Source organism: Balaenoptera physalus (genome assembly GCF_965194825.1).
Source record: "Balaenoptera physalus genome assembly, chromosome: 13".
In the NCBI taxonomy this organism is placed as follows: domain Eukaryota; kingdom Metazoa; phylum Chordata; class Mammalia; order Artiodactyla; family Balaenopteridae; genus Balaenoptera; species Balaenoptera physalus.
Window position 1 is genome coordinate 89,831,995 of NC_138892.1, and position 24,113 is coordinate 89,856,107.

At 38.2% G+C, this 24,113-nt stretch overlaps 1 pseudogene across 1 annotated transcript; it reads left to right on the top strand.

Annotated features, from left to right (window-relative positions):
• Positions 1 to 17,198: 17,198 nt before the first annotated feature.
• Positions 17,199 to 20,172, top strand: LOC309641295 (poly(A) polymerase alpha pseudogene; annotated as a pseudogene). Its single transcript has one exon. The product of its transcript is annotated as a poly(A) polymerase alpha pseudogene (transcript).
• The last annotated feature ends 3,941 nt before the right edge of the window (positions 20,173 to 24,113 follow it).

Here is a 24,113-nt window from a genome sequence, read left to right on the forward strand (position 1 = left end):
TGAAGTTATTTTTCTTTAACATGTTGACACAATTACTGCATTGTCTTCTTGCCTCCAGTATTGCTATTGAGAAGTCTAGTTTCAATACGATATTTTCAATTTTGTGGATCATCTTTATATCTAGAAACTTTTAAAATTTTCTCTTTGAATTTGGTATTCTAAAATTTCACACCTCTAGCTGTGAGGTTTTCTTTATTTATCTTATCTGGTACTCCATAAGCTCCTTTATATAACTATTGCTCACCTTTTCTTAATTCTGGAAAATCCTTTGTCATTATTTCTCAGTTGTTTCCTCGCCTCTGTTAAATTCCCCACCTCTCCTGTCTTCCTGAGACTCCATCATAGGCATATTCTCATTTATCCTCCTTATCATAAATTTTATTTTCTATTTTTCTTTTTTTTTCTTTCATTCTTTCCTGTGTCTTCTGTGAGATACTCTTAGACTAACCTTCCAGTTTACTTTTTCTTTGCCTCCACCCTTCATGCTATTTATCCCTCATTGAAATTGTTTATTTCAATTGTTATACCCAGTGTTTCTACTTGGCTCTTTAACTGCTCCTTCATGCTTCATGTAACCAATATTCTTTCATCTCTTTGATGACATTTATTATATTTATTTTAAATTCTTAATCTGTTTCATTAATTCTGATTTGCTTTAGATAGGTAATCCAGGTGTTGTCTCTCTTTAGGCATATTGTGCTCCTCAGCTCTCTGGTTATTGTTGTGCTTCTCAGCTCTCTGCCAATTGAAGATTATTTTACCCTAGAGGAATTGCCTGTCTTAGCTGAAATGTGAGAAGGGCAAAGTTCAGACTTCTGCTTGTTCTCTTCATAGGTTTATGAAGAACAGGTGATCACACCCCAGGCCAGGGAGCTCAGTATCTTGACCAGTTCTATTTATTGCCCTCTGTCCTGTGACCCCAACTCTCAGGGGATGTTTTTACTCCTCTAACCTTGAAACTGCTCTCTTCTGATATATTGATCTAATTTGGAGTATGGAGGGGTGGGGAAATAAGTAGGAGGAAATGTTTCAGGGCAGCAAGTCATTCTTTATCTGTTATCTGCTCCTCACTCAAGCTAGTCTCTGGCATTGCCATGAGGTTGCCCCACAAACCCTTGAGATACTTGGCTGGCACTACCGTATTTTCTGTTCTACAGTTACATGGGAGCAAATTATCATCTATCCAGGGCAATGTATCCAGAGGGAAACATCCACAACTCAAAAGCTCCCTCCCAATACACACAAACACACACACACACCAGATCACAACTACCTTCTTGAGTGTTTCTCACAATCATTAATTTAGTTATTCATACACTGTAAGGAAGAAGCCAAATGCCTTCTATGACCTAGTCTCATTGATTCCTAGTCTCATTGTTTCCAGCATATTCAACTTGTTATAAGTGAGTCACCAAGTCTAGCTCAAGGCAAGGGGAATTAACCTCCACTTCTTAAAATGAAGGAAGGAATATTAAAGAATTTGCAGACATCTTTTAAGAATCACCACTGAAACTTAGAATAGTACAAATAAATGATAGGTCTCCCTTAACCAACATAGGGTTTAACAAACCAAGTGCCATATCAAATTTTAGGACTTTCTTTGTAAATTAACAAAGAATTTCAAGGACATAAAAGTGATACGTCTTTTGTCATGATGTGGCGAACAAATGTTATTCAAGCTTTTCTCTAAACGTTTATAATACTGAAAAATGCTGACTAATGCTATAAGAACTCTAAGATGTTAGAACTGTTCAGGAAAAGTATCCAACACTTCGAAATAAATCAAAAGATGCCAAAATTACTTTTCAATGTCATACTGGGGCACTGTCTAGCAGGTCTGCCCAAGGTTTATTTAATTCTCTAGGAGAATATATCTTTGACTCATTACTTACTGTTCATTAATGCCCAGACTCTATGAAGATACATATTAATTTGTGGACTTTAGTCTGATAAGTGATGATTTCTCTCCAACAGAAAAATAACCCTAATGCTTATGGTTTTACTGCTCCGTGAGATAAAACCTGTTTTGTCTCTTATTTAGCCAGCTTTTTTTATCATTCCTTTCAGAACTGACAGTATAAATCTTTGTTCCTTGAATTCTTTAAACCAGCTTTACCTTCCAGCTGGATCCCTCATGAATGAGTTAAATAAATTTTGACAGGTTCTTACTTTATATTTGTATGAGAGTCATGTTTTTAACTTTTTGAAGAGTATACTTTAATCATCTGTGAGCTTTTCCCACTAGGATACACTCATCTGCTGGAGTCTGTTACACTGTGATGTCCAAGAAGTACACCTTATGAGTTCTTTCCTCCCGGGAACATCTCTCTTGAGTCCCGGAGGAAATCCCAAGGGCCATGTAACTTTTCTGCCATTGACTGTCTGTTTTTTATTCTTCTGATTTTATGTTTTTATTTTCATTTCTCATTGTTAGCCTGTATTTTGTCAAATTTGTGGTTTTGGCCATGTCTTTTTCCACCATCCAGCCTAGGGATTTATAAATAATGGACCATTAGGCCAATCTCAACTAGGTAGTCTAGAGATCACCCCGCCTATATCAATACATGAGTCTGCTTCGCACATGACTAATAAGTTATTCCCCATTGGTACAAAGGGTGATTGGAAATCTGATTTTATGGTATGACTCTGTCAATATAATGGGGACCTTCGTCAGATGAGAGGTGACAGATATCTAGTTTGTTTGACTTTTTGGTTTGTTGCTTTGTGTGCAAGTGAGCCCAACCCAATTAGGAAAAAGTTTTATGCTTACTAAAAAGGAGAAAATCTCTTTGAGATCTAGATGGGTGAGTTTTTTGTTTCTGTTTATTTTAGACCTGTATCTGTAGTTGTGGAATTGAAGCTGCAAGCTTTCTGTGTGTCTCTGTGTCAATAACTGAGAAAAGCATTTTCCTTTCACTGCGTAACTATGAAATATTTTCCTACCTCTGGAGGATATTAATACATTAAACCATAAAACCTCAAATTAAAGTAGCTCTGTTCTGCTTGGTTATAGAGACCTATAAGGGCTTACATAAACTTAGTATTTCCAGAATTATTATAAAATAAAGGAACTGAACTTCTAATGCTCTGAATGTGCCAGGCTTTAAAAAGCAAAAATAGAACCTTTCACAGAAACTGCTAGCTCAGAAGCATTTTTATATAATAATCCAAGTTCATGCAATGAAAGTGAATATTACTGGACAAACCACAATGAACTTTCTAGTTTTGCTTAAAAAGAGCTTCCTGTCTTTTCCCTAGTCTTATCAATGTGAAGGATAATAAAAGCATACCTTTTTAAAGATTTGTATTTATTTATCACGAAGAAACTAGGAATCTGAAGTTCTTAGATTTTATTTTTTATAAGTTTATAAGTTCAGATAATATTGCTATTATATAATTTTTAATTGAGGAAAATTACACTTCAACTAAATAATTATAATTTTAATATTTTATTTCAACAGTAATTATGTCCTGTAGTGTGTCAACTGAAACTTGTTTTCCAAGGTCTTTTTTTAACTTTAAGACAGAAAACTAATACTAAATTGAGTTAATTACTGGATTATTCTTGGATACCTGACATAATATCTAAGTAAGCATAGTTTGTTGTGGGGTTTTTTCTTTTTAATAAATTTATTTTATTTATTTTATTTTTGGCTGTGTTGGGTCTTTGTTGCTGCGCGCGGGCTTTCTCTAGTTGTGGTGAGCGGGGGCTACGGGGGCTACTCTTCGTTGCAGTGTGCAGGTTTCTCATCGCGGTGGCTTCTCTTGTTGTGGAGCATGGGCTCCAAGCACGCGGGCTTCAGTAATTGTGGCACACAGGCTCAGTAGTTGTGGCTCGCAGGCTTAGTTGCTCCACGGCATGTGGGATCTTCCCGCACCAGGGCTCGAACCTGTGTCCCCTGTATTGGCAGGGGGATTCTTAACCACTGCGCCACCAGGGAAGCCCCGTAAGCATAGTTTTAATATATGTGCTTTTGTTTCTTTTTCTTGCACATTGTAGAGGCTATACCTCTGAGCTCTGTTAACAAATGTGTTAGTTTTTCCTACTTTAAGAAGGTATAAAAAGGTGTGTGTAGTTATAAAATATGTGTGTGCTCATAAGTTTTGTGGTCTGCTAAAAGGCTTGTGTATCACAAACAGTTCACAATGAACTACCTCCAAATTTTTTCTGATTAATAGAAGTTAGTTACTTTGGTTAAAAACTGTGTTGTTGAAGGTGTACTAGAACAATTATGTACAAATGTGAAAGTAAGAAAATGGGGTGTGTGTGAGTTTTTTCCCAAAGGAAAAAGAGAGCGGCTTTGTCTTAAAGTACAGTGTCTTGTTTCAGAACATGGAAGGGAATAATGAAAGAAAACTTAGATGGATATAGAAAGTCATAGAAGGTTACAGACAGTAAACTCCATTTGCTTTGGCTTCGAATACCTGCAAACAATGAGTCTGAAAAGAAGAAATGAAATGTGTAAAAGGAAAATCAGCAAAGTATGCTTAGTTTGATGCATTAATTCAAAATATGCTTTCATGAAAGACTATAATTGGGTTTTCTCTCTGTTAAAATGAAAAATTGTTCTCAGAGTAATTAGTTTGCTCTTAATAAAAGGTAGTAAAAAGATATTCTTCACATTTTCTGTTACCAGCCCAGGTAACAGAAATTCTGTATCTCAGCAGAGTAACGTTCTGTGTGCTTTGCGCTGAATTTTTATGCCCTTACTTATTTTCTAAAGCAAACAACAGTATCAGGAAACTTAGAAGATAGACAATAGAAATTACACAATCTGAAGAAGATAGAGAATAAAAGATTGAAAAACAAAAGTGAACAGAGCTTAAAGAACTTGGGGAACACTATTGAAATGTCTAATATATGTGTAATTGGAGATGCAGACGATGATGGATAGAAGTTGACTTTCTGGATTAATAGCTGCTCACCACTGCAGGGCTCTGGATTTGTCGACCATATTCCAGAGAGGTTTATATCTGCACATTAACATTCCTGGTTGCATCAGTGTAAATGAACAGAACAATACACGACGTAATAAAACCTTTCTGTGATCAAGAATAATCTTTGGAGTTAATTATTATCATGGGGGGGGGGGTTGTAATTTGTTAAGAAAAATGATCCAAAACTTGAAAACAAAGCAAAAGGATGACAGCTTATCTTTTCAATATCATACTGCGGCATTCTCTAGTAGGTGTGCCCAAAATCTATTTAATTCTCTACAAGAATGTACTTTTGCTTGACTACTATTTACCATTGACTATAACCCAGACTCTGAGGTCACACTCTAATCTATAGACTTTTATCCAGCAGAGATACAAATGATTTCTTTGATATGTGCTCCCTTTCCATTTGTACAAGTCATAATTTTAATTTTTTGAAACATTTGACAGGATGAAATCACTGAAATTCAGTTTTTGAAAAGTCAAATGATTGCATATGAAGCTTTGGTTGTAGGCAGAGATTGACACAGAATCTTCTCCAAAGAGTTAATTTTGTGTGTTGTTTTCAGGGGATGACCGCTGTAGCCTTAGGCACTTTCGTGTGATTTCATGAGGCAAACAAAACCGAGATGTATGAGCTTAAATACTGCTTTAAAAATCATTAAAAACCATCCTAAAATCAATTCAAAAATTGACCAGAAGCCACTGCACTTTGCTCCAAAGAGAAATGACATGCTGAGTAAGCAATGCAAATGCGCCTCACTCTTCTCCAGACTGAAGTAACCTGCTGGGTCAGCATGGTGACAGCTACAATGGCAGTAAAGTCAAAAACAGCAAAACCTGCTGAATGACAGCCAAAAGATGGACATTTCATTTACTCTGTTGTTAGTAACTATATTAGTATAAGTTTCTAGGAAAAGCATAACGGCAGAATGTGGCAAAAAACTTTTTGAAATATGCTCTAGAAAGCCATCTCAAAAATAAAAGAAATGCCATAAATTCCCAAAAGATAAGATAATCAGGTTTTTCATATCATCTAATATTTTTGATCAAGAGACCTAAACTTAAATCAGAAGTTTTGACTTCAAAGGACAGCAGTAGCCCTGGAAACAGATGCAGCCCCTGTTTTCCCACAGAAGATGAGGCTTCTTTACACAATGCTCCAAGTATTTTCCTAAAGTCACCAGAATCAGTTCTTCTAAGCTCACATAAACACACTGAGTTCTTGCTGTAATGGTATCTTTGGGGCCCTCACTCTGTGCTGTTAGATGACTTTTTTTAAAGTATTTTCTGCTATCTCCAAAAATTAAACAGGTTTAGTTGGGCTCAGTAAATAAGTACAATCATTTCCTTCTCCCCTCCCCCCTCAAAAAAAAACAAACAAAACTGAAACAAGTAAATTTCCAGAATACGCCATGTAATAATGAGAGAAGACTGCTAATGAAGATGAGATGCATACCTTGAAAATAATCTGAGAGAATGGAACAGCAAATACCCTTAAAATCTGGTATTTTTGAAAATTTTTATGTGTTTGCTTTTTTCTATTTGGGCTTGAGATTACTACTTCAACAAGTTTATATTGGCAATGCGATGACAGTTATGAAGTGGAAAAGAAATGGAAAGAGGGTAACATTTCAAGTTTTGTTTTGTTTTTTTTCTCACAAAGTCCATGGATGGTGGGAGAAAAATAAAGCATTAATTAGAGGACATAGCTTTGAACAAACTTGGGGAAAAAATTACATGTTTTTTTGTTTGGGTGTTTTGTTTCATTGTGTTTTGTTTTTATATGTGTGCTATGCAGTGAGCTCTGTGGTACAGGATCTATTCAGTATCCCCAACTCTTAACACATGTAGTACCAAGAATTTGGTAGACATTCCATAAATATTTATTAAGGACATAATAAAATCAAATAATTAATGAGCTGTTAAAAACCGCTGTGATGACTACCATTATTTATAAATCAGATTTCGGTTAAGGCTAGATATGAAGAAGTGTTTCCGGCCAGAGCGTCTCAAACTTTAACATTCATATGAATCAGCCGGATATCTTGTAGAAAGGCAGATTCTCACTCAGTAGTTTAAGGTGGGGCTGAAGAGTCTGCATTTCTAACAAGTTCTTAGGTGATGCAAATGCTGCTGATTCATGGACCACATTTTGAGAACCAAGGTTCTGGACAATCTGATGGCTCTGTGTCAATAAGGAGGCTCCAGAATAGGGCGTCAATGAGAAGTGTTGGGCATCTGGCCAGCAAGGAAAGAGGAAGCCTTGGGTCAAGCAGGCTTGGCAATAGTGGGAGGGGAGATGACCATCCAACAAGTGTGCACACTGCCCCTTTATTGCTCTACAAAATGAAAGCTTTTATCTCCTGCTTGAAAAAAAAATGTTTCAAGAATCAGCAAGAAAGTGGGAGAAGGGGACAGAGACTGGCTCCTTACCCGTGAAATCATATTCTGACCATCCATGTGGCTTTATGAGGCCAAGTGAGAAGGGTTGTGAAAAGACCAGTCTCCTCCCCTTATGGCACCTTCTCAAGGGTCCTCATTTCCTGGAGGAGAGACCTTGGCTACAATCACAGGAGACCTATTCCCCAAGGACTCTGAAGCGTGGAGGAGAATGCTCTGGCATCACTGGCCTCTCAAGCAGTTTTCACCAATTAGCTGCCCCTTTCCGTCTCTCTTTCTGCCCAGTCCTTGACTCTAATTCCTCCCCCTCTGCTCCAAGACTCACAAATACTGAAGATGCCAAGATGATTCACCCTGCTCCTGCCCTCTCCCCTATGCCTAGTCAGCCATCAGCCTCCATCATGGCCATCGTACTCATGGAGGTCATGATGCACTCAGTGAGACTGTCCCTTTCCTGAAAATATTGTTTAAGGGTCAGAGTGACTGAATGTATTCACCTACATTTCTGGCCCAGAGGTTACATGAATCTCTCAGTCCCTGATGTTATCTTTTGAGCTCAAGTTTTCTACAACACACACAAAAAAAGAACAGAATTCAAGGTATAGAGAAAAAACATGGTTATTTTCTTTTGCTCACTCTTCACCAGAGAAGCAATGTGTAATCGTTTCCTGCCTCCCCTCTTATTACAGTGATGGTCCTGGGCTGGTGCCCCGCAGTGCCAATCAAGAGGCAGTAGGATGATGGAAGTAGGAAGCTGGATGCTGCTGGGCTGCCACTCTCAGGGCAACCACGTGGCACAGCTCCGGGGGCTTAATTAACTTAGATGCAATGTGAAAGGCACCCTCTGGAGTGGTGTGATTCTGCAGCCCTGGAAGGGACTCTTGAGAGAAGATGACCCACAGGAGGAAACTGGGGGGAGGGGGTGTACAGGTGGGCCAAGAAAGGTAAGTGAATTTCAGCTCTCAGGAAGTTTTCTCTAGAACATTTCTCTTTAACTCTATATGGGTATATATACAGTAACAATGATGATTAAAACGTATATTGCCTCAGGAAAGTATCGGTGCCATTCGTTAACTGCCAGATCCTCTCCCTGGCTTTGTAACAGAAACACAAACTATTGTCTCTTGTGTAAACTAGTGAGCATTTATTTCTAATGGTCATGCTTTACAATAAGGACTATGCATAATACTAAATGTGTCAGTGTATATTATCGGGAGTTTTAATTTTATTTCAACAATAACCTACAGATTTCATTGTAGTTGGTATGTTTCCAATCCTGAATTCAACAAGTAAAAAAGGAAAAATTAGTAAAATTATCAACAAGAAATGTATGACAAGGAAAATGGGCCGCCTATAACATAATCTATCCAAAGAGAAAAACTAAATGAGTAGTTGTGTTTCAAGAGAAACAAGACCAATCATGACTGACACGTGTCATCTTAACGCAAAATAAACAGTGTTAAATGCTTGCAATTTTAAATGCAGTGTTAGAAGCCATTGTGCTTAATCCCATTTAATCCTAGCAACAATCTTATAAAATTGGTACAGTTATTGTCTCCATTTTACCCCTAAACAAAGTAAAGCACAAAGGGGATCAGTAACTCACTGCAGGCCGTGCAATTGGTAAGGGGCAGGACCGGAATTCAAGCCCAGGCAGGCTTTCTGCAGAGCCCAAGATTTTGCCACTAAGATGTACAAAGTCCCTAGAACCAGCAAAGCCACATTTGTTCCTCTGTACCTGACACTGAGCTGAGTGTTTTACATATATTATCTAAAGTATTAACATAAATCCGTGGCATATTCAGTTCTACTTCGGCTAGTCTGAAAAAAGAAAGAACGTCAGGAAGCCTAATGCGAGCCCAAAAGAGGAAGAATTTCTTAAAGTTTATCCAGGATTGTTCAGGGGAGGCAGTACTTTGGCCAAACAGTTTGAGCACTTCAAGTAACTTAGCCATAGGAGGGGTATTTCAGATCAAGATCATCCAAACAACACCTCTTGTTCTGATACAATAATTACCAAACCTTCTGGTTATACATTATTTCTTAGGTTTTCTTTTTTTCCCCCTACAAGGAGAGAATGGAAGAACCACTGGCATCCTCCACAGCTTTCTCACAGTAAATTAATGAATTGGCATTCTGGTTTATACATCACTGTTGTGAGTTGGGACACATCAAGCCTGTCTGCTTGATTAAACTATCAAAGCTGAGTTCTTTGATCTTTTATATCAAAGACCACACCAAAGTTCTGTCATTTGGAGAATCCGTTGGTGAAGTAGCAGACCTCCTGGTCTTTCAAGAGGATGTACCTATTTTGTGCCTAACTAAATGGATGTGTGCTCATTTTTTCTTCATGCATTGTTTCTTCAGTCACACACAATTTTTAAAACTAGGGGAAACATATCTCTTGACTATGGATTAGTTGCCGTGAATTCTAAAGTACACAATTCCCTTGCAAGACATTTGGTCCTAACCAAAAAGTCCATAATACATTTGGTCCATAAGACATATGGTCCACACCAAAAGCTCCTTGAAATCTGGTCCAATCCAAAACGTCCATGAGCACATTTGGTCCATGCCAAATGGTTTTAGACAGAACCAAATATCCAAAATTTTTTGGCACATTTTTTGCCTGCTAACCATACAAGTCAGCAGGAAGATGAAAAAAAAAGTAGAAGGGGAGAAATAACCATCGATCAATAACCAGTGGTAGTACTATTTGGAGAGAATGACTTTAAACCAAAATTATTCATGTTCCCAGTAGAAGAAGCTGTATAGAAATATAAACCAAAGTCACACAAAATGAAGGCTATATAAAAGCCTTAGAGAAAGTCAGAGTTCTTTGGTCTATTCCTAATTTCCAGAAAATACGTTTACAAATGGTCAGGCAACTGAGCATCTGAGATCTAATTGTGTCACATCTAACAAACTGGTTTGATGTTCTCCTTTTAGAAAAGCAGATGGAGTCGTCTAAGACTATGAGAAACCCCTGAAGAAAGATGTGACAGTCTGAGGAACAGACTTAAACTAATGTTTAAAAAATAAATGCTTTCGTGAATTAGCAAGGATTTTGCAATCCAGATCTAAATGAGATTTTCATCATTCTGTAAACAATGCCACAGTAATTTTCTGGTTTTCAAGAAGAAAAAAGGACAAGAATTTAAGAAGTTAAATAAAGAGCAATTGATGGGAAGGAGTTCAGCACGAAGGCAACATCAAGGAAAATGGCTTTAGATAGTTTTTCTTCTATTAAAAATGTCTTTAAAATACAGGGCAGTGCAGAGAATAATACAATAAACACTTATGCATCTACTACATAGTTTTAAAAAACGCTCATATTTTGTCATACTTGCTTCAAGTCACTTTTGAGAGAAGTAAAACCTTATAAATACAGTTGAAGTTCCCTCTATTCCCCTTCCCAGTCCAATTCTCCTCCCTTTCTCCCCAAAACTCATTATTATGAGTTTTGATGTGTACTACATGTACTGCATATGTATGCAGTATAAAAACAGATAGTACCCCAAACACCCAGTCTATATTTAAGTAGATAACCAACAAGGACCTACTGTATAGCACATGGAACTCTGCTCAATATTCTGTAATAACCTAAATGGGAAAAGAATTTGAAAAAGAATAGTTACATGTACAACTGCATCACTTTGCTTTACACCTGAAACTAACACAACATTGTAAATCAACTTTACTCCAATATAAAATAAAAAATTTTTTTAAATAAAAAATAGTACCGTATATACAAGTATATATGTGAACTATGTGTTGCATTAAAATACAGACTGGAAAAACACCAAATTTGTATATCTCATGTAATTCATATATCTCATGTACTTTCAAAACATATTCTTAAAATTGTTTTTAAACTGAGAAATTTCAGAGGATAAATTTCAGAGTTAGTTGAAATGGCTAAAAACCAGTGGCCATTTCTTATTGGAAAATAATAAGAAAAGAAACAAAATTTAGAGCAAGGACTTTGTTATAGTAAATTCTGAAAGCTATTCTATAAATTCTGAGAAGATACCGAGAATGAAAAGGGATTTCAAAGGTGGTGATGTGACCAAAAATTCTACCAAGAAGCTCACGTTTTATAAATTTGCAATTAGAAATGTGGGCTTCCCTGGTGGTACAGTGGTTGAGAATCCGCCTGCCAATGCAGGGGACACGGGTTCAAGCCCTGGTCCAGGAAGATCCCACATGCCACAGAGCAGCTAAGCCCGTGCGCCACAACTACTAAGCCTGCGCTCTAGAGCCCGTGAGCCACAACTACTGAGCCCGTGTGCTGCAACTACTGAATCCCGCGTGCCTAGAGCCCGTGCTCCGCAACAAGAGAAGCCACCACAATGAGAAGCCCACGCACCACAACGAAGAGTAGCCCCTGCTCGCCGCAATTAGAGAAAGCCCGTGCACAGCAACGAAGACCCAACACAGCCAAAAATAATAAATTAAATAAATAAATTTTTTAAAAAAGAGAGAGAAAGAAATGAAACAAGTCCAAAATAGATTTCAAAGGTGAACCCAGGTACTATAAAAGATTATGGTGGCTCACTGAACTCTCTTCCATGCATGCTAAGGTACTCTCTGGGAATAATTTACACAGCTTTGGAAATGACAATAACTCTTCAAACCTCTAGGGTACTGTTTAGTGAGTTATTATCTGATGTACTAAATTTTCTTAGCACCTAAATTATTCTCACAACATCAGCTATTCCCTGAGATTAAGTTATGGCCTCCATAAACCATACAGTTTTCTGGTCACTTAAGTGTTCACGTGACTTTCAAATGTGCTCAACTTATTCACAGAAGTAATTTAGGCCACCTAGAAAATCCACCTAAACAAGTGAAATTCACTCTGATGCCACTGTGTCCATATGCTTAAAGACAACAGCATGAAGAAGGTCAATCTGATACATGCAAGCCTATTAAAGAGAGAATCTATTGACTGTACCACCAATCCAAATGGCCATTATGATTGGCAAGCAAAGCCAATTGAATAAGGAATGGTTCACTTATGGCTTTTATGTAGTCAGAGTTTTAGTAAGTTATAAATGCTCTATAAGTCTGGCTCGTGGTCAGACTTCCTGGGATCATTAACAGTCCCCTGGTAATTTTATCAAAGAGAGAGGTATCGATCCCAGTATTTCAGCCAAATTCTAACTTACAGAATTATAGCCAACTCTTCCCAAATACCCTCAGATTAAATGATATATTCTGCAAGGATAACCACCCAGCGCTTCTAATGTGCTTCTCCCAACCCACGCCTCTTTGGGAGGCCAAAACCAACTCCTGCTGGCCCAATTCAGTAGCACAGAAGCCTTGATGGATTCACAGAAGCCTCCTCTCCCACCACATACTCAACAAAGAATGAACCTATTTTAATCCTTTTTTAGCAAGAAATGTGTTTTCAGTCATTCCGCTGGCAGGATCAACTGAACATGGCATGGACAGATACTTATTTACAACCACCTGATTTCTCTACAGACCTTCCCAAGAGCAACAGAGAGAAGACGAAGTGTAAGGAGGAAAGTTGTGAGCTTCGACTTCTGCTGGAAGAGAAAATCATCAGCCTAACTGTTATTCCCCTTGGAAATCAACATTAGCTTTACTGGTTCAGAAATGGAGATCAGAAAACACCAAACAATTACATTATTTTAGCCAATTGAGAAATCTGATCATTACTTTTTCCCTAAGAACACCTAGGGGAGATCATCTTTAAAGGGGTGTAAACTAACATGGAGTAAAGTGGTCCAGCAGGTGAGGAAACTGTGGTGTCCCACCAGTCTGCAGGATAACCTGGGATGAGAAACTATGGACTAGGTGATTTTTTTCAAAATCATTATATGTCTCATAATTTTGTCAACAGGGAACTAAATAATAGGGTATTTATTTGTTTGACTTCATTTGAAAACTCAGTTGATTCAATGAGAAAAAAATGAACTACCACTGTTTGGTATAACATAGGTTTTAATCCCGTATGCATTAACAGGTTAACAGAGTTTTAGTTTCATATGTTTGTTTTATATCATGTTTATATAGCTCAAGCTACCTATAAACTCTAGGGCGGAATTCTTCGGTAATAAGGATTAGAGGCATTGTTACTGCGGGAAATAATATAAATGACCACAGCTCAGAAGGCATTAATGCAATTTCTATGCATATAAACTATAGCATAGTTGGCTGTGAAACATAAATACATCTAGTTAACACATAAGCACATTTTGAGGGTCTAAAAAATCATCTTTTCTCTTTTTAGGCAATACTGACACTCATTAGCACCTTTGAATATAATTTCACACAATTTAATTTTCTTATTTATAAAACTGTTTCCAGGTGTGATTATTGTTCATCCATCACAAGATATATTTTTTAAAATAAAAACTGACAGCATTCACTTCCAAAATTTATGTATGCTGGTAGAATGCTCTAATTATACAACAAAGTAATTTTGTTAATGTAATTTTTTTGGTATTTGGTTATACTCCCTAAAGATATTTGCAAAGTTAAAAAAATTAAACTCCAAAGTCCAGGTATTTTCCATTAACACTATTCACAATTTCTTTGTGGATTATAACTACATAACCCAAAATGATGTCTGGTAATTCTTTCTCAAGTTCCTTTTCTTATTCTGCATAACCAGAAACCCCAAAGACAGGGAGAAATAGCATCTTCGATATAACTGTGGGCTCACTGTTACCAGAGCAAACTGTGACAGCAGAGTCTGAAAGAATTACTTCAGAAGGAGGGTCCTGAAAGTGAGAAAACTCAGGAAACTTTCAGACAGCCTTCATCGATTTGTGAATCCAGACAACAAAAGTACAACAAGCTATCCCCAGTACTAAAGAACTCCAGAAAGGTGTTCCACTTTAGGTTAAGATACAGGTGCAATCATTCATTCATTCGATATTTACTGAATACCTATTAGGTAAGGTACTAGGTAGCAGTGATCCAAGGATGAAAAGGATGGGTCTCTGCTCCAGTCTAGTGGGGGAGACAGATGCACAAGGGATTTGCCTGTGGTGGTTAAGATTGGGTGTGGCAGATGAGCTCATCCTGGGAATGATGGGTATTCCGGGTAACATCAGTCAGGCCTGCTCTGTAGGAATATCCATGTTAAAGAACAATCAAGAGCAAAAGACACTTCCGACTGAGCATCAGAGTCTGTCGGCAGAGACCCTGTAGTCTCTGGCTTAGAAATTCCCCCCCTTGCGTTATGAGACCATGAGTTCCTAGAGGACACCCCCAAACAAAGGGGCCTGGTGGGCCTTTCTGCCTACTGCATTGTTTATTTATCCTCTCTCATAATTAAACCTTCTTCTAATCCTACAAGGTAATAATATTTGCAAATGGAGAACACCTGGCTATCCAACATGATGAATTTTCCATGTTTCTGGGGAAAGCGTTGTTCAAGCCAAAAGAAATCTAACATGTCCCTAGAAAGGAACCCGAGCCCTTCACAATATGAATACACAGGTTCAAGGGTTAAATGTATAATGTATATTCAGCACAGAGAAAGCATGAATATTGTGCCTCTGTGTGTGTGCGTGTGTGTGTGTAACCATAGAATTCTAAGCTTGTAGGGTGTGCTTTACATCTATATCATATGTTATCCAGATACCAGTTGTATATTATAAGCTGCATATGCAATACCATATGGACACCATAAAATATCACATGTGTTGTCAGGATCATTTTACATTTAGTGCATGATTAAAATGTCTTATATTATATACCTATCTTTTCTGTGTGTACATGGATTTGTCTCACAAATTGCTTTTATTATCAAATTCAGATATCAATCAAAGTTAAAGTCTCTTTATTGCGATTTAATAAAAAGCAATATGGAAACGTGAATACAGTTTGGTTTTTTTCCCTAGATTTTTCTGCCATGCAGCATTTAACACTGGTGCAGCTGTCAATACCCATTCATCTGCTATCGGGCAGCTTTTTCCTTTCACTCACTGTGACATTTTTAAAGTGGCAAAAAAAAAAAGCTTAAAACAGCATATTTGTCACTTTTTTCTTTCTAGTGACCTTTTAAGCACTAGGAAAAATTACCCTATATGTACTAAACGCTTTAATCATTCCACATACATTTCACAATAGTGCTTTCTATAGGGGTATCCTTTAATTAAGTTTAAGAAATTTACATTGTACTTACTGCTGTTCATTTAATTATTCAAAAATTTAAACATAAGAAAACCTCATAGCTCTTAGCTATGGCAACCGTGTGATGCAACTGTAATCTATATTAAGAATCATTTTTTATAAGGAGAATTTCAGAAATAACTTGTACATACCCTCGGCTTCCAGCCTTTAAGTCCTGATAAATTGCTACATGAAGTACTTTTCTTCAGTATTTAAGAAATTTAAGAATTTAAATTTAGTGAAGAAAAACAAACTGTCTTCATGTTTCCATATTGCTTTTTGTTAAATTTAATAAAAATTAAGAAATTTAAAAATTAAGAAATTTAAGGAAAAAGATATGTGGATGGTGAGACATCACAGGGAAAATTTTGAGGAGGAAGATGGTAAGACTGAGTCTCAACCCTATTTTGGATCCGCTGTGAGACCCTGAGGGAGTCTCTGTGTATCTCTGATTGCACCTGGTATCTCATCGTGTGCAAAATAAGATACTGATGCCACTTCTCTCCATCACAATGTGACTGTGGGGACCAAATTATCAAGTATCTGTGAATATGCCCTGAAATCTATAAAAAATGAAGAGTAACATGACTTTTAGTTCAAAAACAGATATTGTCTGTTTTAGAAGTGGAGAAATTTTAAATTCTTGTAACACACCAGAAAGAAGTCAAAGGCTTAAAACAAGCTAAAATATCGACATTGGCAGTACATTATTTTAAAGTTAGTGTCCTTTCTAAAAACAGAAACAGAAATACTGCTGTACCTGCTATATAATGGCATTAAAAACTGCAAAGAGTAATAATTCTGGATTGCCCATTTAGTCTCATTTCTATTCTTTTCACTTTTACTATGATTGGCGTGTCTTTAGAAGTGAACAGGTCTCACAGACATAGAAAACAAACTTATGGTTACCAAAGGGGAAAGGTAGGGAGGGATAAATTAGGAGTTTGGGATTAACATAAACACACTACTATATATAAAATAGATAATCAACAATGACCTACTATATAACACAGGGAACTATAATCAACGCTTTGTAATGACCTATAAGGGAAAAGGATCTGAAAAAAATAGGTATATACATATATGTATAACTGAATCACTTTGCTGTACACCTGAAACTAACACAACACTGCAAATCAACTATACTTCAGTTAAAAAAAAAAAAAAAAAAAGTAAGTGAACAGGTCTTTCTCCTACCCTCGCTACCCTGTGACCCTGATAATCCGAAGTGAATGGGCTGAGCACCCTAGGACAGAATATCTACCTCACCACTTAGCAGTCAGTCACCAAGAGTCACCTAGCTTCTCAAAGCGTGTCTCTGCAAAACAGAACATAATACCTATCCCAGAAGGTTCTTTGGAGTCATAAATAATGTATATTCAGGGTCTGGTATACGATAAGCTCTGCAGAAATGGTATTTATCACTGTTTTTCTGGCAAGAAATCTCTTAACCGCACTTGGCTCTATCGGTAACGTGGAGGACTTACTGATTCTGAAGTTCAGCAAGAATCCAGCCAGGGTTCTAGAACGTTGCTGTGGTAGCTCTCGGGCGCCACGTGAGGACCAAGAGGAAGGAGGCGAAGCAGTGAAGGCCGCAGGGCCTGAGGCGGGAGCGGGGGCGGAGCTGGGCGCGGACCCGGCGCTGAGGCGTCGACCCGGCGCTGAGGCGTCGACCCGGCGCTGAGGCGTGGGCCCGGCGCTGAGGCGTCGACCCGGCGCTGAGGCCCGCCCCCTCTCCCTCCCGCCTCAGTGGCCACGCCCAGGGCGGACGCGGCCGACGTACAACGCGGTTATCGCGAGCGCAGCCGCGGCAGAAGCACCATGGCGTCATCTGTCCCATCAGTTTAGCAACCCCCAAGGAATGTGACCGCCTACTTACACAGAAACTAATTGCCACTCAAGTCCTTTGGGGGTTTTGGGAGAGGAAGAGAACTGCTGCGCAGGATTTTCATTTGGGGAAAATTAAATAACCTGGTAAGAGTTTTTACGTTTGGATCTTATAGATGAGGAGTACCTAGGAAAGGTACCGATATTGATGCGTTGTGTGTTGCCCCAAGACATGATGATCGAAGCGACTTTTTCACCTCATTCTATGATAAGTTGAAATTACAGGGAGAAGTAAAAGATGTAAGAGCTGTCGAAGAGGCATTTGTAATCAGTTATCAAGCTGTGTTTTCATGGGATAGAGATTGATATTTTGTTTGCCAGATGAGCACTGCAGACTCTTCCAGAAGACTTGGACTTAAGAGATGACAGTCTGCTTTAAAATTTAGATGTAAGATATATAAGAAATCTTAACGTTGCAGGGTAACTGATGAAATTTTACATCTAGTACTAAACATTGACAACTTCAGGTTAACCCTGAGAGCTATCAAACTGTGGGCTAAATGCCACATCTATTCCAACATATTAGGTTTCCTCTGTGGTGTTTCCTGGGCTATGCTAGTAGCAAGAACTTGCCAGCTTTATCCAAATGCAATAGCATCAACTCCTGTACATAAATTTTTCTTGGTATTTTCTAAATGGGAATGGCAAAAGCCAGTCCTATTGAAACAACCTGAAGAATGCAATCTTAATTTGCCTGTATGGGACCCAAGGGTTAGTGTATTATTTTTTCCCCTAGAAATTCACACTGTGCAATAACAAATAAAAATCGTCTGCAAAAACTTCAGGGAGACTTCCCATCCTGTTACCTATGAGTGGACATTACACTTTCTTTCGGTCTCAACTATAATTGCCCTCTGAAGTAAGAAGTGTAATTATGTACCCTGTGAACTACATTTAATTGTACATAATTTGTAATATCAAGGTCACTAACTTTTTAATTCAGTCTATACAGAACTACCTTGTAAGTAAAAGTTGTGTGGGCATTTGTGCTTAAAAAATAAAGATAAAAAGATACTTTAAAAAAAAAAAAAGAATCCAGCCAGGAATCAAGATGCAGTTCTCGGACTTCCCTGGTGGCACAATGGTTAAGAATCCGCCTGCCAATACAGGGGACATGGGTTTGCGCCCTGGGCCAGGAAGAGCCCATATGCTGCAGAGCAACTAAGCCCGTGCGCCACAACTACTGAGCCCACGTGCCACAGCTACTGAAGCCCACACGCCTAGAGCCCATGCTCCGCAACAAGAGAAGCCCGCGTACCGCAACGAAGAGTAGCCCCCGCTCGCCACAACTAGAGAAAGCCCACACACAGCAATGAAGACCCAATGCAGCCAAAAATAAAAATTAATTAATTAATTAATTTTTTTAAAAAAAGATGCAGTTCTCCCCATCTTTCAAGCAGTCCTCTTGAAGGCCTGCTCATCTGGCTTTGGCATCCCTGTGAAGCAAGGGCTGGGAAGGACAGCCCTCCCCTCAAGGCCAAGGATCGCTGTTAGTTTGCAACCTCAGGAATTTGGTTGGTTACCTGGATGAAATTCAAAATCGGCCCCCCTACACAGAGGAGAGACCAATGAAACAGGCAAACCACTCCAGATTGGTAGGTGGCAGGTGTAATCAGCAAGGGAGATTACTTAGGAGGCTTGTCTTGGGACCACAAGATGAGTAGGTCTCTGCACCTGCTGGCGGGAATCTTAAAAATGTATATAGAGGCCTTAATTATGTTCAGTCACGTATGTACCATCCAGATGGTCTCAACAATATCTTACCCCTCAAGGCTATGTCCTTGAAGTAGCTCCTAGTGTGGAAATGGTGGGTGAAATGTACATTCCAAAGACAGGGGAGAGGGCTAGGAGCCTCCAATTGCCTGCATCCAGCTGGCAGGTCAACTTTGACAATCGTGACGTCTTTCTTCCCTCGCCATCATCTTCTCACACGGACAGGGAAGTGGGACAATGGGCTGGCATCATGCCTGGTAGTAATCGGACTGTTCTAATAGAGTTCACTAAACATCATTAAGAAAGGGGAGTAGTAGGATCACTTGAAGCCATCATGTCAGGGAGGTTTGGAAGAGGAAATTGGGCTGGGTCTTAAAGGATGAATGAAATTTGCCAGGCTGGCAGGACTGAGGAGAAAGGTTTCCTAACAAATACAACAGTGTGTCCAAATCGCAGAGAAATGAAATGGCGTGGATGGTTCACTGTGCCGAAGTCTGATTTGAGAGCAGACAGAGATCAACAGAGACTGTCTCATGGCACCATCCTGAGAAGTCTAGGTTTTATCCTCTCTTCTGCGAGGACCCAATGAAATGTTCAGTAGGGAAGTAACTTTCCCAGATTTGTGTTTTAGAAAGATCATTTAACATTTGTGTAGAGAATGGGTTGGCGGGAGTGGGGTGGGGAGAGTGCACAATGAGAGATTAATTGGTAGATTTTGGAATGGTCTAGACAGGAAATAGTGTGCACCTGAACTAAGGCAGCTCCGGTGTAGTGGGAGAAGAGGACACGTAGGAGATGGAATCAACAGAACATAGTGAATGAATCTAAGGAGTGGGAAGGAGAGAGGAGCTGAGTTTCCTAGTTTCCTGACTAGGGTGCTGGACTGGATAGTGGACAGAGTAAACATAATGAAATGATATATTTTTCAAGGTGGAAATGCTCAAACACGAATACACCAGAAAACATAATGAAGTAGTCCTATGTTTGCGCTTATCTACAACAAATGTTTAGATTTAAAACACACTTTTGTTTGTATTTGACATCTTGAAATAAAGGCTAAACAACTGTATTCCTGTATACTTTAAATCACTTTGAATGTGCAATAGCTACAAACACTAGGCCATCTTCTGGGCAATGATATGCTGTTCCAAATTGGGAGATAACTCGGTAATATTATGTCATGCTTGATAATGTTCTCACCAAAATGTGACATAATTTCCCTTCCACTTACATGGTAGTTGCATTCTTAGAAAATTCTGTGTATGTTTACATGGTAAAAATTTACTATATGTTCATAGGTAAAATGGTGTTACATTCCAGGCTTAGAAAATTGTAAACAGCGTTTTTCACTTACATGGATGCCTATTGGGAACATCTGAAGTTGTACAGAATACAGGACCATTCTTTACGTGAGACTGTCCTGGTATTACAAAATCTTGAGTGTCTCTGCCTCTCCATATGCTATGGTGACACTTAAGCCACTGAAGCACCTAAATCATTGGGACAATTCAAAATATTCCCAACAAATTTCCTAAACATTCCCCAGGGGATGTATCACTCTGACCCCACTGAGAACTAGTATGCTTGGGGAATGTTCCAGAGAAAACACCACAGCATCTTCTTTCTCAGCACCATTTCAGCCCAGAAATTAAAAATCAACTACCTTAAAGGGAACTTTGATCCTGATAATTGAGAAATTTTCGTAGGTTTGACTCAAACTGTTCAAGACACACTAACGTTTAATCAGAAAGTATGAGAAGGAAAAAAACAATATCTTATCCATTCTTTAGTTTTTAGAAGTCTCATCTCTGTCTCTGAGTGTTGGTGGGACCTTAGGCAATTCACGAACTCTTACAGGACCTGCTAATCCAGGGGTAGAGTTAGGGGCGAGATATGGAGAACGACCCTGGCTTTACTTTATGGCTGCCCTTGCCCACTGGTTTGTTTAATCCAGTGGCGTGTTGGAGCCGGCTTGCGCTGGCTTTTGAGAGCCAATCTAAACTTTGTGGAATTTGTGAGCTGGTTGACAATATATTAGAAACTTGAAATTGACCATGACGATAGTATTTAAATCAGGGAAATTGGAAGACACTAAAAATCAGTCCTCTCCCCACCGCCCTGAGCCGGTGGTTAAGCATTTACCAGCACCCCACTGGTTGAAGTTCTCCTCTATCCTGTAGGAAAGGGAAAGGTTGTCACTGGGAAGGCATTATACAAAAGCCCATCCTCTACATCCCATCTGGTCTCACAGGCTGCTCGTTATAACTTTAGTGCTTGGTGATAATGCTTATGTGTTAGTTGTGGACACCTCAATGCTGTTTCTCTGAAGCATCTGTACAAGGGTCTGTGCTGAGCTCCGATATAAGCAGCTAAAATGACTCACCCCAAACAGACACCTTTGGGAGATGCTAACACTTCAATCTGGCAAGGAGTGCATTCCAGCCCTCCCCTAATCCTCTTACAGCAGCTAAGTTTTACTCAAAGCTTCAGCTTGGGTATAAAAGCAGACTCACTCCTTCACTCAATCGGCTGCCCCTGCAAGACCAAGCTTGGGGAAAAACCACAATTGCCCCCAAAGCAACTTGAAAAGGATAAATTCCTGAGCTTCAGTTTCTGGGCCAAAAAGAGTTAAGAGTTTTGTCAGCCCCGAGTCACTAGAGGCTTCAGAAGTCCGTCAAATCTGCCGACTCAACACATTTTGCTTTAAATAGGAAAGATGCCAACTGAAGTTGAATGACAAAAGAGATTTCCAGGGAGTGGAAAAACTAAGGAGAATGTCCGGAAAAAGAATATGTAGGGATAGTAATTATTCCTACTTCAAACAATCTAACAGCCCTTTTACTAGCTATTCTGTCTCCTTTCTCCACCCTGTCCTCTGAGCTAAGTATTATTTTGTCTATTTTACAGGTGGCAAAATTAGATTGGTCAGAGAAATAAGCTAGTTCCAGGACATTTGGAGAAATCAGAACTAAAATTCTGGTCTTCCAAGATCTTCCTGTCAATCACTCTGACTCTAGATACGTGTTCCCTATTTGGTAACATGAAGACAACACAACTAAAATATCCCTTGAACCTCATCCATGCTTAGGCTTTCATGTACATGAACCGCTTTTAAAATAGTTGAAAATAGTCAAACATCCATTTAGTTCAATTGAATTCTAGTACATCTTTTAAAAATCAATATAAGCTACAATAACTCATACATTATTTGAGCCTTATATTTTTTTCTCTTTTCCTTTTTTAAAGCAACTTTATTGAGATATAAAAGCATGCAATAAGCACAGTAAGTGTACAATGTGATAAGTTTTACATATGTATAAACCCATGAAACCATTATCACTTTCAAGGTAATGATTCTTCTATCACTCCCACATTTCCTCGTGCCTTTTCTAATTGCTCTCACTTACTCATCCCACCTACCCTCTCAGGCAACACCTGATCTGCTCTGTCAATATAGATAAGTTTTCATGTTCAAAGTTTTATCAAAATGGACTCGTACAATATGTACTCACTATCTGGACTCTTTCATAGAAATTTTGGTATATATCCATGTTGTTGTATAGATCATTAGTTCCTTCCATTTTATTTTTAAGTAACATTCCATTGTATGACTATGCCACGATTTGTTTATCCATTCACCTATTTGGCTCTTTTCCAGTTTGGGGTATTTACAAATAAAGCTGCTGTGAACATGCATGTAGAAGTTCTTTGTATGGACATATGACTTCTTTTCTCTTAGGCTAATACCTTAGAGTGGAATGGCTGGGTCATATGTAAGTGTATGTTGAACTTTTTAAGAGAGTTAAACTGCCAAACTTTTCCAAAGTGGCTTTACCATTTGACATTCCCAACAGCATAGTTTGAAAGTTCTAGCTCCTCCACATCCTGGTCAACACTTAATATGCCAATCTTTTTAATTTAGCCAACTAATAGGTGTGTAGTGGTATCTCATTGTGGTTTTAATTTGCATTTTCCTGATACATAGTGATATTAAGGATCTGTTCATGTATTTATTTGCCATGCATGTAGCTTCTTGGGTTAAGTCTGTTTAATTTTGTTGCCCATTTTTAACTGTGTTATTTTCATGTTATTGAGTCTTGAGAGTTTTCTGCATATTGTGGATACAATGCTTTAACAGTTATATGCTTTGCAAATATTTTCTCCCAGCTTGTGGCTTGTCTTCTCATTCTTTTCTCCTTTGGAGAGGAGAAGTTTTTTAATTTTGATGAGGTTGAATTTATTAATATTTATTTTATACATCATATTTTTTGTGTCATAGCTAATAAATCTTTATCTAGCCTAGTGTCACAAAGATTTTTACTTTTGCTTTCTTCTGGATGTCTTATAGTTTTAGATTTTACATTTAAGTCTCTGATCCATTTTGAGATTTTGAGTTAACTTTTGTATATGGTATAAGGTTTGAACTGAAGTTTGTTCTGGTTTGTTTTGCATATAGATATCCAGTTATTCCAGTACTATTGTTGAAAAGACTATCCTTTCTCCACTAAATTCTCTCTGCACCTTTGTCAAAAATCACTTGTCCATATATGTATGAGTCTGTTTCTGGACCTTTCTTGTTCATTGATCTTGTTTTTCTATCTTTACGCTATTACCATAGTTTATTGATTACTGTAGCTTTATAAGTCTTAAAATTAGGTGATATTAGCCTTCTAATTTTGTTTTTCTTTTTCAAAGTCATTTTGGCTCTTCTAGGTCCTTTGCATTTCCATGTGAATTTTAGAGTCAGTTTGTCAATATCACACACACACAGCCTGCTAGGGTTTTGATTGGGTTTGTATTGATTCTATAGATCTCTTTGGAAAGAACTGACAACTGTATTTCTATATATGTGCAACAAACATTCAAAATTTTAATATTAAAAATAATATCACTTACAATAGCTTCAAAAATATGAAACAGTTAAAAGTAATTATGATAGAAGATGTGAAAGACCTGCTCACTGAAGAATACAAGACACTGCTGAGAGAATCACAGACCTAAATAACCTGGACAATATA